Source organism: Haematobia irritans, chromosome 5 (genome assembly GCF_050003625.1).
Source record: "Haematobia irritans isolate KBUSLIRL chromosome 5, ASM5000362v1, whole genome shotgun sequence".
NCBI classification, from domain to species: domain Eukaryota; kingdom Metazoa; phylum Arthropoda; class Insecta; order Diptera; family Muscidae; genus Haematobia; species Haematobia irritans.
Genome location: NC_134401.1, coordinates 125,136,765 through 125,150,411, shown reverse-complemented (window position 1 = coordinate 125,150,411; position 13,647 = coordinate 125,136,765). Strand labels below are relative to the sequence as shown.

Genomic DNA, 13,647 nt, shown 5'->3' with positions numbered 1-13,647 from the left:
GGAAAACACTTCATACCAGAGTAATGCGTCTTCTATGCTAAGCAAAAAGAAGCATTCGTAAATTGAGAACGAGAAATCTTTGGATTAGAAGGCTTTTTTTCAGTGTAGATAGCTTCATGGTAACTTCTAATAGAGAAAATAATCGAGAAAATTATTCGCTTGCAAATCAAATCATCTCTACTCCCACTGTACATCATTTCTTCATATAATTTATGCTCAAACTTTACGTACAAACGCATTTTAGTCTTTAAGCCAAGCTAATCCACATCGTTAAACACATTCGAGGTTACTATTTCACTAAAATGACTTCCTTGTCAGAAACGTGAACATTGTTTGCTTTAAGCAATTTAATTTTTCTACATCCACACATACACATATTAGAAAACTTATTTTCAAAAGTTCCAATTCTATAATCTCCCATCTTCAATAATAGCCTCCAATTTAATCTTGTGGGAATATTAGTGCGGGAACAACAGAAAAGAAGGAACAAGCATTGGTGATATCACAATCAAAGAATAAAATTAAATTTATCCTCCTTGAGGCCTCAACGAGTGGATTTGTGCATTTGAGTGTGTTGGTATATGGATGTGTGTATTTATGTGTGTGTGAGAGAACATTTTGGCATACATTTTAAATAGACTTCAGGCGCAATGAGCAAATATTGCTCTATTTGTGCACGGGACACGTATGACGGGAAATTAAAATCCCATGAAATTCATGGGAATAAAAAAATACACTCGATATTATTATTATTATTAATATTGAGTTCATGTCACTTCTATGCCAAAATCTTTTTCAAAAACCCAAATGTATCATAACTTAAGGCAATGTTCAGATAAGAATAGCACCATATTAGTTTGGGAATTTGAAAAGAAATTTATAATGCATTTAGGGTGGGCATAGTTAAATGTTCAAATTATCTTTATTGTTATGGGGAGAACATTTTATTTAATACTTTAGGTAATTATTTGGTCACCATCAAGGAATACAATTTAACAGCCGCATAGTTTATTTTCTGGTAAACAAAAATATTTAAAATAAAATTTAAAAAAAAAAAACAAACCATGAAATACTGGGTAGTTGATATGTAATACAACAAAGTAAAGTGCTATATTTTTAATTACACTCTTCACTATAGGTATATTAACTTTGTCAGTCCATTTGTAACACATCAAAATATTGGTGTCAGACCCCATCAAGTACATATATTCGGGTCGTGATCACGGTAACTTATGAACGAAACAAGCTACCGGCTTAAAACTTGGCTCAGGTAGTTGTTACTGATGTAGGTCGGAGGGTATTGCAAAAGAGCCACAGTGGCCAACTGTTAGGTGTAGCCCCCATAACATTTCTATTGGAATGTCCATGGTCTGCGGCCAAAATGTTTCTCAGTCCAGGGCTTCATATATTCGGGTCGGATCACGGTAACTTATGAACGAAACAAGCTACCGGCTTAAAACTTGGCCCAGGTAGTTGTTACTGACGTTGGTCGGATGGTATTGCAAATGCGTTATATCGGACCCCTTTTACGTATAGCCCACATATAAACCTCTTGAAGGAGCAAAATTCATCCGATCCGGTTGAAATTTGGTATATGGTGTTAGTATATGGTCTCTAACAACCATGCAGAAATTGGTCCACATCGGTCCATAATGATATATAGCCTCCATATAAACCGATCCCCAGATTTGACCTCCGGAGCCTCGTGGAAGAGCAAAATTCATCCGATTCGGTTGAAATTTGGTACGTTGTTCGCGACCACAGTATACCAAAATTGATCCATATCGGTCTATAGTTATATATAGACCGATCCCCAATCACACAAAAATAATCTACCAATATTTTATTTCTATAGAAAATTTTTTCAAACTTTTATTACTGTAGAAAATTTTGTCAAAATTTAATTTCTAACAACCATGCAAAAATAAGTCTATATCGGTCCATAATTATATATAGCCCCCCATATAAATCGATCCCCAGATTTGACCTCCGGTACCACTTGGTGGAGCAATATTCATCCGATTCGGTTGAAATTTGGTACATTGTTCGCTGCCATAGTATACCAAAATTGGTCCATATCGGTCTATAGTTATATATAGACCGATCCCCAATCACACAAAAATAATTTACCAATATTTTATTTCTATAGAAAATTATGTCAAAATGTTATTTCTATAGAAAATTTTGTCAAAATTTTATTTCTATCGAAAATTTTGTCAAAATTTTATTTCTATAAAAATTTTGTCAAAATTTTATTTCTATAGAAAATTTTGTCAAAATTTTATTTCTATAGAAAATTTTGTCAAAATTTTATTTCTATAGAAAATTTTGTCAAAATTTTATTTCTATAGAAAATTTTGTCAAAATTTTATTTCTATAGAAAATTTTGTCAAAATTTTATTTCTATAGAAAATTATGTCAAAATGTTATTTCTATAGAAAATGTTTTCACAATTTTATTTCTATAGAAAATTTTGTTAAAATTTTATTTGTATAGAAAATTTTGTCTACATTTTATTTCTATAGAAAATGTTGTCAAAATTTTATTTTTATAGAAAATTTTGTCAAAATTTTATTTCTACAGAAAATTTTGGCTAAATTTTATTTCTCTAGAAAATTTTATTTCTATAGAACATTTTGTCAAAATTTTATTTCCATAGAAAATTTTGTCAAAATTTTATTTCTATAGAAAATTTTGTCAAAATGTTATTTCAACAATTTAGTGCTATACAAAATTTTGTCAAAATTGTATTTCTATAGAAAATTTTGTCAAAATGTTATTTCAACAATTTAGTGCTATACAAAATTTTTGTCAAAATTTTATTTCAACAATTTAGTGCTATACAAAATTTTGTCAAAATTTTATTTCTATAGAAAATTTTGTCAAAATTGTATTTCTATAGAAAATTTTGTCAAAAATTCATTTCTATAAAAAATTTTGCCACAGTTTTATTTCTATACAAAATTTGGCAAAATTTTATATCTATAGAAAATTTTGTCTAAATTTTATTTCTATAGAAAATTTTGTCAAAATTTTATTTCTATAGAAAATTTTTTCAAAATTTTATTTCTATAGAAAATTATGTCATAATGTTATTTCTATAGAAAATTTTGTCAAAATTTTATTTCTATAGAAAATTTTGTCAAAATTTTATTTCTATAGAAAATTATGTCAAAATGTTATTTCTATAGAAAATGTTTTCACAATTTTATTCCTATAGAAAATTTTGTTAAAATTTTATTTGTATAGAAAATTTTGTCTAAATTTTATTTCTATAGAAAATGTTGTCAAAATTTTATTTTTATAGAAAATTTTGTCAAAATTTTATTTCTACAGAAAATTTTGGCTAAATTTTATTTCTCTAGAAAAATTTGTCAAAATTTTATTGCTATAGAAAATTTTGTCAAAATTTTATTTCTATAGAAAATTTTATTTCTATAGAACATTTTGTCAAAATTTTATTTCTATAGAAAATTTTGTCAAAATTTTATTTCTATAGAAAATTTTGTCAAAATGTTATTTCAACAATTTAGTGCTATACAAAATTTTGTCAAAATTTTATTTCAACAATTTAGTACTATACAAAATTTTGTCAAAATTGTATTTCTATAGAAAATTTTGTCAAAATTTTATTTCTATAGAAAATTTTGTCAAAAATTCATTTCTATAAAAAATTTTGCCACAGTTTTATATCTATACAAAATTTGGCAAAATTTTATATCTATAGAAAATTTTCTCAAGACTTTATTTCTATAGAAAATTTTGTCAAAATGTTATTTCAACAATTTAGTGCTATACAAAATTTTGTCAAAATTTTATTTCTATAGAAAATTTTGTCAAGATTTTATTTCTATAGAAAATTTTGTCAAAATTTTATTTCTATAGAAAATTTTGTCAAGATTTTATTTCTATACAAAAATTTTTTCAAAATTTTATTTTTTTAGAAAATTTTGTCAAAACTTTATTTCTATAGAAAATTTTGTCAAAATTTTATTTCTATAGAAAATTTTGTCCACATTTTATTTCTATACAAAATTTTGTCAAAATTTTATTTCTTTAGAAAATTTTGTCAAAACTTTATTTCTATAGAAAATTTTGTCAAAATTTTATTTCTATACAAAATTTTTTCAAAATTGTATTTCTATAGAAAATTTTGTCAAAATGTTATTTCAGGAATTTAGTGCTATACAAAATTTTATTTCTATAGAAAATTTCGTCAAAATTTTATTTTAACAATTTAGTGCTATATAAAATTTTGTCAAAATTTTATTTCTATAGAAAATTTTGTCAAAATTTTATTTCTATAAAAATTTTTTTCAAAATTTTATTTCTATAGAAAATTTTGTCGAACTGAAAGTAATTCTATTGTGGATGACATTCTTTAATAGAAGTTTCTATGCAATCCATGGCGGAGGGTACATAAGATTCGGCCTGGCCGAACTTACGGTCGTATATACTTGGTTTTTCTTCTTTTATCTAAGGATTCAATATTTCATTTAATTTAAAGACGATTTCTTGAAATCAAAAATGTTTTCCTTTAAATTTTGGAAAATCTTCCTTGGTTCAAATACATTCGACTTTAGCGGAGGAAAGCAAATTTTCAAGATTCGTGTCCTAAATTTAATGAAATGTTAAGCAAATTTTATAAACTTTCTTTCAATTAAAATTTCATTATTTAAAGAAATTTGTCCTCAATATGGTGTAAATTGCTTGTCCTAAAATGTAAGTTGCACAATTTTTCATATTAGGTAAATAGTTTTTCGCAGTGCAGATTCAAACCTAAATAGATCCATAAAAATATCCACATTTTAAATAAGCAGCTTTTGTGGCTCGGAAACGATACCAAAATTCTTAGGAAAAATCTTTGAATTCAAAGAAACTTTTGTATGTATTCCACTCCTTTCTGCTTTTGACACATACAATTCTGACTTCTTCATGTATGGCCGTATATGAGAGCTCGCTTTTTTCTTGTCTGTAAGGAAATCAAATAAAGCATTGATGATTCTTTTTCGTACCATAAATAATTTGATCAATTAGTTTCGTGACTGAATCAGAAAAGTTTTTTTTTTTTTTTTTACCTGAGCATAGGCTTCGGTCTAGTCGAACTTCCTCGTGTTTACTTATCCTTACTTGCAAACTTTTAGCAGATTAGAAATAAAATCGCCTAAGAATCACATCCGTCCGTTACCAAACATTTTCCTTGAATATACCATATGGTCTAACTAACGTATAAATTTTTTTAAAAAATACCGGAATGAAAAGAGAATACGTTCATTAAGTTTTCCTATAGATAACAAAGTAGCCTGGATACTCATTGGCTTAGTTAAATAATAAAAAAACTCAATGAAAGTAGAATAGGAAACAAAAAGTTACATTAAGGAAAATTCACACATACACAAAAGGACAAACATTTGGCAAATGATTTAAATCCCAAGTTTTTTTTTTTTGATTTTGCAATTCAATGAAAACTGAAAAAAAACACCATATCAATGAATCACAAAAACTAGCACAGGATGTCATTAGGCTGATCCATCTTAGGACTGAGTAGAGTGCATGAATATAGAGTGATGACAGTAATGAAGACCATATGACTTTCCGATTCTATTTATGTTGACGATGATATTGTCATCAATGGGCGCCCAAGAAAAACTATCAATAGAGCGTATAATGCATGGTAAACAGTATTCTAACCCTCCAATAAATAAGGAATGTTGGTTGAATCTAAAAAATTCTCCATGTTCTCTACAGAGGAAGAATATGAGAATTTGCTGTGATTTTTTTTAGGGCAACATTCAATGCTTTGATGATGTGGACCATAACGAAAGTGGGTCAATCCATGTATATCCGATGCCTTGTATGCAAATATTATTTCCGTTCTGAAAACACTGTTTTTTTTTCACTTGCACTTCCAGTGTAAAGCAAAGATGTATCCATACGCACATGCAAACACACATATACACGTATGTACATCCTTTCCTATCATCGATTCATCGACATAGAGGATATGCACTAATACATGTGTTACCTTTTTGCGAAAGGGACACGATAAAGCAAGGAAAACAAATTTCCATTTATGCAAAAAAAGGAAACGAAAACAAATACGACGAGAACAAACAAACATAACGTATTTCACAGAGTCAGGTATGTGTACACCTACCAACTGTCACACACCCACACACATCTATAGACTAACTCTTTGCTAAAGACAGCATAACGCATATATGCTACTTCATTGGAAGAGAGTACTATACAAAGTTTTTGTGGACACCATTTACAAAATATCCTTTTTATTAAGGGCTTTTAGAGGGAAGTCTTTTTTTCATCTTGCCGGTTCGTGGTCTACTTAAAAGAAATGCAACAATGGATATGGGTCACTCCATACATTAGAAGGAATATGAAACCATATATATGAAATCTACAAATTAGAGCTTGGAATCATAGTAGCTTCACATTTCTCCAGGTAGTCCATGTGAAGCACAACTTTTGAACCACAGAAAACAATGGCTATCACCTAGAAGGTTGCACACTAATTTAAAAAGTAGCCTACATTTTTGAAAAAGCAAAAATACAAATTGAAGGAATTAATTACTAATTAGGTCAAACCTACACGCAAAAAAATAAAAAAATCTTTCTTCCCAAACGAAATTTTCTCACATGCACAAGTGCTTTTTGTTTTTAATACCTTTTTCTATAATACAAAAAATGTAGAAAAATTTATTAGATTTTATAATTTTTATACCCTCCACCATAGGATGGGGGTAACTTTGTCATTCCCTTTGTAACACATCGAAATATTGCTCTAAGACCCCATAAAGTATATATAGTCTGGGTCGTGGTGAAATTCTGAGTCGATGTCCGTCAGTCCGTCCGTCCGTCTGTTGAAATCACGCATAAGTAGTTGTTATTGATGTAGGTCGGATGGTATTGCAAATGGGTCATATCGGACCACTTTTACTTATAGCACCCATATAAACTGAACTTACTTATAGCACCCATATAAATAGATTTAGCTTGCGGAGCCTCTTGGAGGAGCACAATTTATACCATCCGGTTGAAATTTGATACGTGGTGTTAGTATATGGTCACTAACAACCATGCAAAAAATGTCCATATCGGTCCATATTTATATATACCCCCCATATAAACCGATCACAAGATTTGACCTTCGGAGTCTCTGGGAGGAGCAAACTTTATCCCATCCGCTTGAAATTTGATACGTAGTGTTAGTATATGGTCACTAACAACCATGCCAAAATTGGTCCCTACCGGTCCATAATTATATATACCCCCCATATAAACCGATCACCAGATTTGACCTTCGGAGCCTCTAAAGGGTGATACGGTCAAAATTTGGTCAATATAAACTTGACGTATTTCTTTCAATTTTGCATTTAAAAAACCTGAACACCCCTCATTTTGAAGGTGTGTGTGTGTAGAATGTTGCTCCTATTTTGATTTTGGAATTCACTCTTCAGTTGTCAAAATGCCGTCCAAGCAAGAAGAGCAGCGTATCAAAATTTTGCTCGCGCATCGCGAAAATCCGAGCTACTCGCACGCAAAGAGAGTTGCCGGTAGTTTCAAGCGAAACCCTATCCTCTCTCTCCGAGAAGCCGCAAATAAGATGGGTGTATCGTCTACAACCGTGCATCGAGCCAAAAAACGAGCCGGACTATCGACTTACAAGAAGGTAGTGACTCCAAATCGCGATGATAAACAAAATATGACGGCCAATGCGCGATCCCGGAGGCTGTACACGACGATGCTGACGAAGTTTGACTGCGTGGTAAACCTACGTCAAAGCCGACTACAAGCAGCTTCCGGGACAGGAGTTTTATACGGCAAAAGGAAGGGGAAAGGTAGCAGATATTTTCAAGCACATAAAACTGTCAAAGTTCGCAAAGAAATATCTGGTTTGGCAAGCCATCTGTATCTGTGGCTTGAAAAGCAGCATTTTCATAGCTTCCGGGACTGTCAACCAAGAAATTTACGTGAAAGGGTAAATTTCCTTTCCTGAAGAAACACGGTTGTTCCGTACTGTTTTGGCCGGATTTGGCACCTTGAAGACCAAAAAAACTGCTAAGGACGAGCAGCAGTTCAAGGCAAACTGGCTTTCTGCGGCGAAGAAGGTGGACAAGGTGCCTGTACAAAATCTGATGGCAGGTGTCAAGCGTGAGGCCCGGCAATTCGGATTTGGAAAAGCGAAAGCCTAACTGAATATTTTTCCTGAATTTTATACTAAGAAATTTAATTTGATTTTTTAAATAAACGATTTCACCGATTTACACGCGTTTTCCCTTGACCAAATTTTGACCGTATCACCCTTTAGGAGGAGCAAAATTTTTCCGATCCGGTTGAAATTTGATACGTGGTGTTAGTATGCATGCAAAAATTGGTCCATATATGTCCATAAATATATCCAGCAAAAAAATTTGGAAGTTCTTCTGAAGGCACAACTTTAAAAGCACTTCCAAAAATGTCATACCAAAGATGTTCTTTATTTTAAATGCACAGAAAGTTCATGTGAGTCAATTTTTTATAACTCGCTTTTTTCATATTTTTAATGGAAAATTTTAAATTTTTGTCTCAATCAGCTTAATAATAGATTAAGAGTTAATAAAATGGTAAAAATTATTTAAATTTTGCCGTAAAAAATTTCAAATCCATGTAGAAAAATTGCGAATTTTTGAAAAATATTTGATGTCAAACATTACGCACAAGCGTAAGAATGCATTAAAATTCATAAAAAATTTTATAAAATTATTTATTTGGCAAAATATCACAAAATTTCTTAATTTATATCCAAAACACTGAATTCGCATCACACCTTAAAAAGTGATGCAAATTCACAGCACCAGCTGTTGAAATGGTGGACATCCGTCCTATGACAACCCCATCTTAAATTCATCGTCCTGTGACAACCCCATCAAATTTCATCCGATTCAGTTGAAATTTTGTAGTTTGTGTAAGGATAAGGACACTAACAATAATGCAAAGATTAGATCATATCGGTTCATAATTAAATATAGCCCCTATATAAACCGATCGCCACATTTGGACTTCATTCAATTCGGTTGAAAGTTTGTACATTGTGTTAGTATGTAGCCGCTAACAACCATACCAAACTTTGTCATAACGGGTCTATAGTTACACTGTTAGAAAAATATGTTTTTCATATGTTCCGATATAAACAAAATGTGTTTCGGGCACAATTTTAAAATACAATATATTTAAGTGCAAACATGTAATGTTCCTAAACTAACACTAAATGTTTGGGACATCTATGTTAATATGTTAGAATATATTATGCTAGTAAAAAACTCTTCACGCCTAAATAAATTTATGTTTATATTATAAAATTAATTATTTATGTATGTTTATACTCGACTCCACTTCTTCTTTTGTTAGAGTTTTTGAATTCCTTCCAAATTTTAAAGTTTTGTACCAAAAACAGTTTTTTGTTACAAAATTGTTATTTTTGCAATAAAAAATAATATTTTATCCAAAAATCAGTCAATTTCGTTTATATATAAATCTTTAATAACCCAGATTTCGAAGTTTCATTATAAAAATTTAATATAGTATATACAAAAAAATAGTATATACAAAAAAAGTGTTCGGTCGGAGCAGGGATTGAACCCACGACCATTTGCATGCAAGGCAGACATGCTAACCACTGCTCCATGTGGCAAACAAATGTATGTTTCTGTGAAATAATGTTATGTTTGCATGGGCTCGTGGGCGCTGCAAACTATGCTATATAAATGTAACTTATAACGATAAATATCTACTGGTGACTACAACAGCTACGTAGCCCAGTGGATAGTGTGTTGGCTTACAAACTGTGTGGTCCTCGGTTCGATTCTCCGTGCAGGCGAAAGGTAAAATTTAAAAAATTTATAAAAGTGACAGAAACATTATTTGTATTACAGAAAAAGGTGCCAAGAACTAAAATATTTCGTGGAAGTGAAAATTACGAGTATGTTAGGGAATGAGCACAATCGTCTTTGGGAAAAATTCTTCCAAGCATATAATATTTTTGGGCTCAAAATGCTGCCAAACATATAATATGTTCACATAAAACAAACATATTAATGTTTCGGCAGTATCCAATAATATATGTGCTTCCTGCAAAATATGTTTGGAACATATGTTAAAGAAGCGATTTTTTTGAGGGTGTAGATATAGCCTTCAGATAAACCGATCCCAATCACACAAAAATTGGTCCATGTATACAAAACGATCCGGATATTTCAATTCTGGCTCTCTAATTACCGCGCAAAAATTCATATCGGTTCGTAAATATTTGAAGACTTCACTATATACCTTATTTTGCCTAATATATACCACACATGTACTAACTTACAATTTAAAAGACGGTGTTAGGAAGTTTTAAGGTACCTGGCCATCGGTAAGCATTACCACAATCACAATCATTAGTAGAAGTTTCTACGCAATCTATGGTGAAGGGTACATAAGATTCGGATACAGTTAAGCTAACACACTATCCACTATCCACTGGGCTACGTAGCTGTCATTGTCATCAGCAGAAAATTATCGATATAGCCATCAGCGCACAAGCTGTATGCGTTACTTGCAAGCAGTTATATTTATAAAGCAAGTTTTCGGCGTCCGATGTAAAGAAACTTCATTTAATACAAACATATCTTTAGTTGGTCACCGTGGGTTAAAATTCCCGCCTTGCATACAAAGGTTCGCAGGTTCAATCCCTGCTTCGACTGAACACCAAAAAGTTGTTTTATTTTTTTTCTGGAAACGGAAATAATGTAAGTTTACATATATTCCAAAAATGTTCCGAAGATTACGAAAAGATGTTCTATAATAAATTTTTTTCGGAATTATTTTTTTATTGCAAAAATAAAAAATTTGTATCAAAATAATTTTTTGATGATAAAACTTTGTAACTTTCGAAGAAATTCATAAAACTCTAACAAAAGAAAAACGTTTTCGGCAGACTTTACGTTAACTTCTTGCATCAAGAGAACAAATGGTAGCATAAAGTTTTTTTTTGTATGTTGCCAACAAATAGAAAAAGTCTTTACATGTTTGCTGGATATTTGCACGGAATACCCCATATACTCGTACTCATTCCCACACACACACATAGGCACACTTATAACAAAAGTACTTTCAAAACAAAAACAGGACACCGAAATAAAACTCATTGGTCACAAGAGTAACATAAATTCGTTTGGAAATTGATGTCCTAAAAAATGTAAAATATGTATGGTATTTGATATGTATATGTGTCTGCGTATGTGTTTGTGACCATTATAAAGCGGTAGACACTTGAAAATGTATGACCGCTTTTACTATTGTTCAGTTCCCTTTGAGACTATGCTTTTTTCGACCATTTAATAAAAAAAAAAAAAACAGGAAATAAAAATGAAATGGAAATGAAACTGAAACTGAAACTGAAAGAATTTGTCACGAGATATTTTATGATATTTTCAAGTGAGCTATGGGATATTTCTAACAAAGATAACAGTAAACACGTTTGTGACAATTTCAAGTGAGATACCAGTTAACACGTTTGTGGTAACGATTTTATGAGTATTTCTTTTTATATTGCCATAAATGAAAAAACGGAATTGCGAAAAACGTGGACGAAATAACATGGACCTTAATATATGAAAAATTTAATTGAATATCCCATGCTACCTCTCATGGAAGTCACCGTGTTGCAATGGTTAACATGCCCGAACATCAAAAAGTTTTTCAGCGGATGACTAACACAGATGCCACAGTTGGTAGAATTCTACCAAAAATGGTAGATTTTTTACCATTTCGTAGATTGGTAGAATTACTGGTGTTTTGGTAGATTTTGCAATATATGCCTCTTCAAATAAGATGTACTTTACATTTCTACAGAAATAACATTTTGACAAAATTTTCTATAGAAATAAAAATTTGGCAAAAGTTTCTATAGAAATAAAATTTTGAAAAATTTTCTATAGATATAAAATTTTGAAAAATTTTCTATAGAAATAAAATTTTGACAAACATTTTTTATAAAAATAAAATTTTGACAACATTTTCTATAGAAGTAAAATTTTGACAAAATGTTCTAAGAAATACAATTTTTATACAATTTTCTATTGGAATAACATTTTGACAAAATTTTCCATACACAATTTTTTTTTATTCAATCACGAAATTAATTGATCCAATTAATTTTTTAATTTAAATGTCTTCAATCACGAAAAGTATAGTATCAATCACAATTTTAATTGGGCATAGAAAAAATTATTGATTAAAAAATTAATTGATTTCATTAGCAAATTTCAATTAATTTTTTAATTGATTCAATTAAAAATTTAATTGATGGTGATTGCAAAACTCAATTAATTGTATAATTACAAAACGTAACGATTTTGAATTACATTCTAAATTGGCTTGTATTTTTTATTTGGATAAAAAATACATTTTTAATTAAAATTAAATAAAAAAATGTTCATCACTTTTTTAACACACTTCTAAATTTGATTAAAAAGTTAATTGTATCAATTAAATTTTTAATTTAAAATTTTAAAAATTCCAATTAACTTTTTAATTGGAAATAGTTTGGTGATATTTTTTCTGTGTAGAAATAAAATTTTGACCAAATTTTCTATAGAAATAAAATGTTGACAAATTTTTCTATAGAAATAAAATTTTAGAAATAAAATTTTCTATAAATAAATTTTCTATAGAAACAAAATTTTGTAGTGACATAACATTTTGACAAAATTTTTTAAGAAATAAAATTTTGACAAAATTTTCTATAAAAATAAAATTTTGACAGAATTTTCTATAGAAATTAAATTTTGAAAAAATTTTCTAAGAAATAAAATTTTGACAAAATTTTCTATACAAATAAAATTTTGACAAAATTTTCTATAGAAATAAAATGTTGGCAAAATGTTCTATAGAAATAAAATGTTGACAAATTTTTCTATAGAAATAAAATGTTCTATAATTTTCTATAAATAAATTTTCTATAGAATCAAAATTTTGTAGTGAAATAACATTTTGACAACATTTTCTAAGAAATAAAATTTTGACAAAATTTTTAATAAAAATAAAATTTTTACAGAATTTTCTATAGAAATTAAATTTTGGAAAAAATTTCTAAGAAATATAATTTTGACAAAATTTTCTGAGAAATAAAATTTTGACAAAATTTTCTATAGAAATAAAATGTTGGAAAAATTTTCTATAGAAATAAAAATTTGATTAAATTTTCTATAGAAATGAAATTTTGACAAAATTTTCTATAGAAATAAAATTTTGACAAAATTTTCTATAGAAATAAAATTTCAACAAACATTTTTTATAAATTTTCTATAGAAATTAAATTTTGAAAAAATTTTCTAAGAAATAAAATTTTGACAAAATTTTCTATACAAATAAAATTTTGGCAAAATTGTCTATAGAAAAAATTTTGACAAAATTTTTTATAACATTTTGACAAGAATTTCTATAAAAAAATTGACAAAATTTTTTATAGAAATAAAATTTTGACAAAATTTTCTACAGAAATATAATGTTGTTTCATTTTAAAGAAATGCAATTTTGATAAAATTTTCTATTGAAATAACATTTTGACCAAAATTTCTATAGAAGTAAAATATTGACAAAATTTTCGAT

General features: G+C 29.0%; 1 protein-coding gene across 1 annotated transcript in view; it reads left to right on the top strand.

Moving 5' to 3' along the window:
• Window positions 1–13,647, top strand: part of Syn2 (Syntrophin-like 2) — a 277,516-nt gene that overhangs the window by 162,631 nt on the left and 101,238 nt on the right. The gene's annotated exons all lie outside the window — the stretch shown is intronic.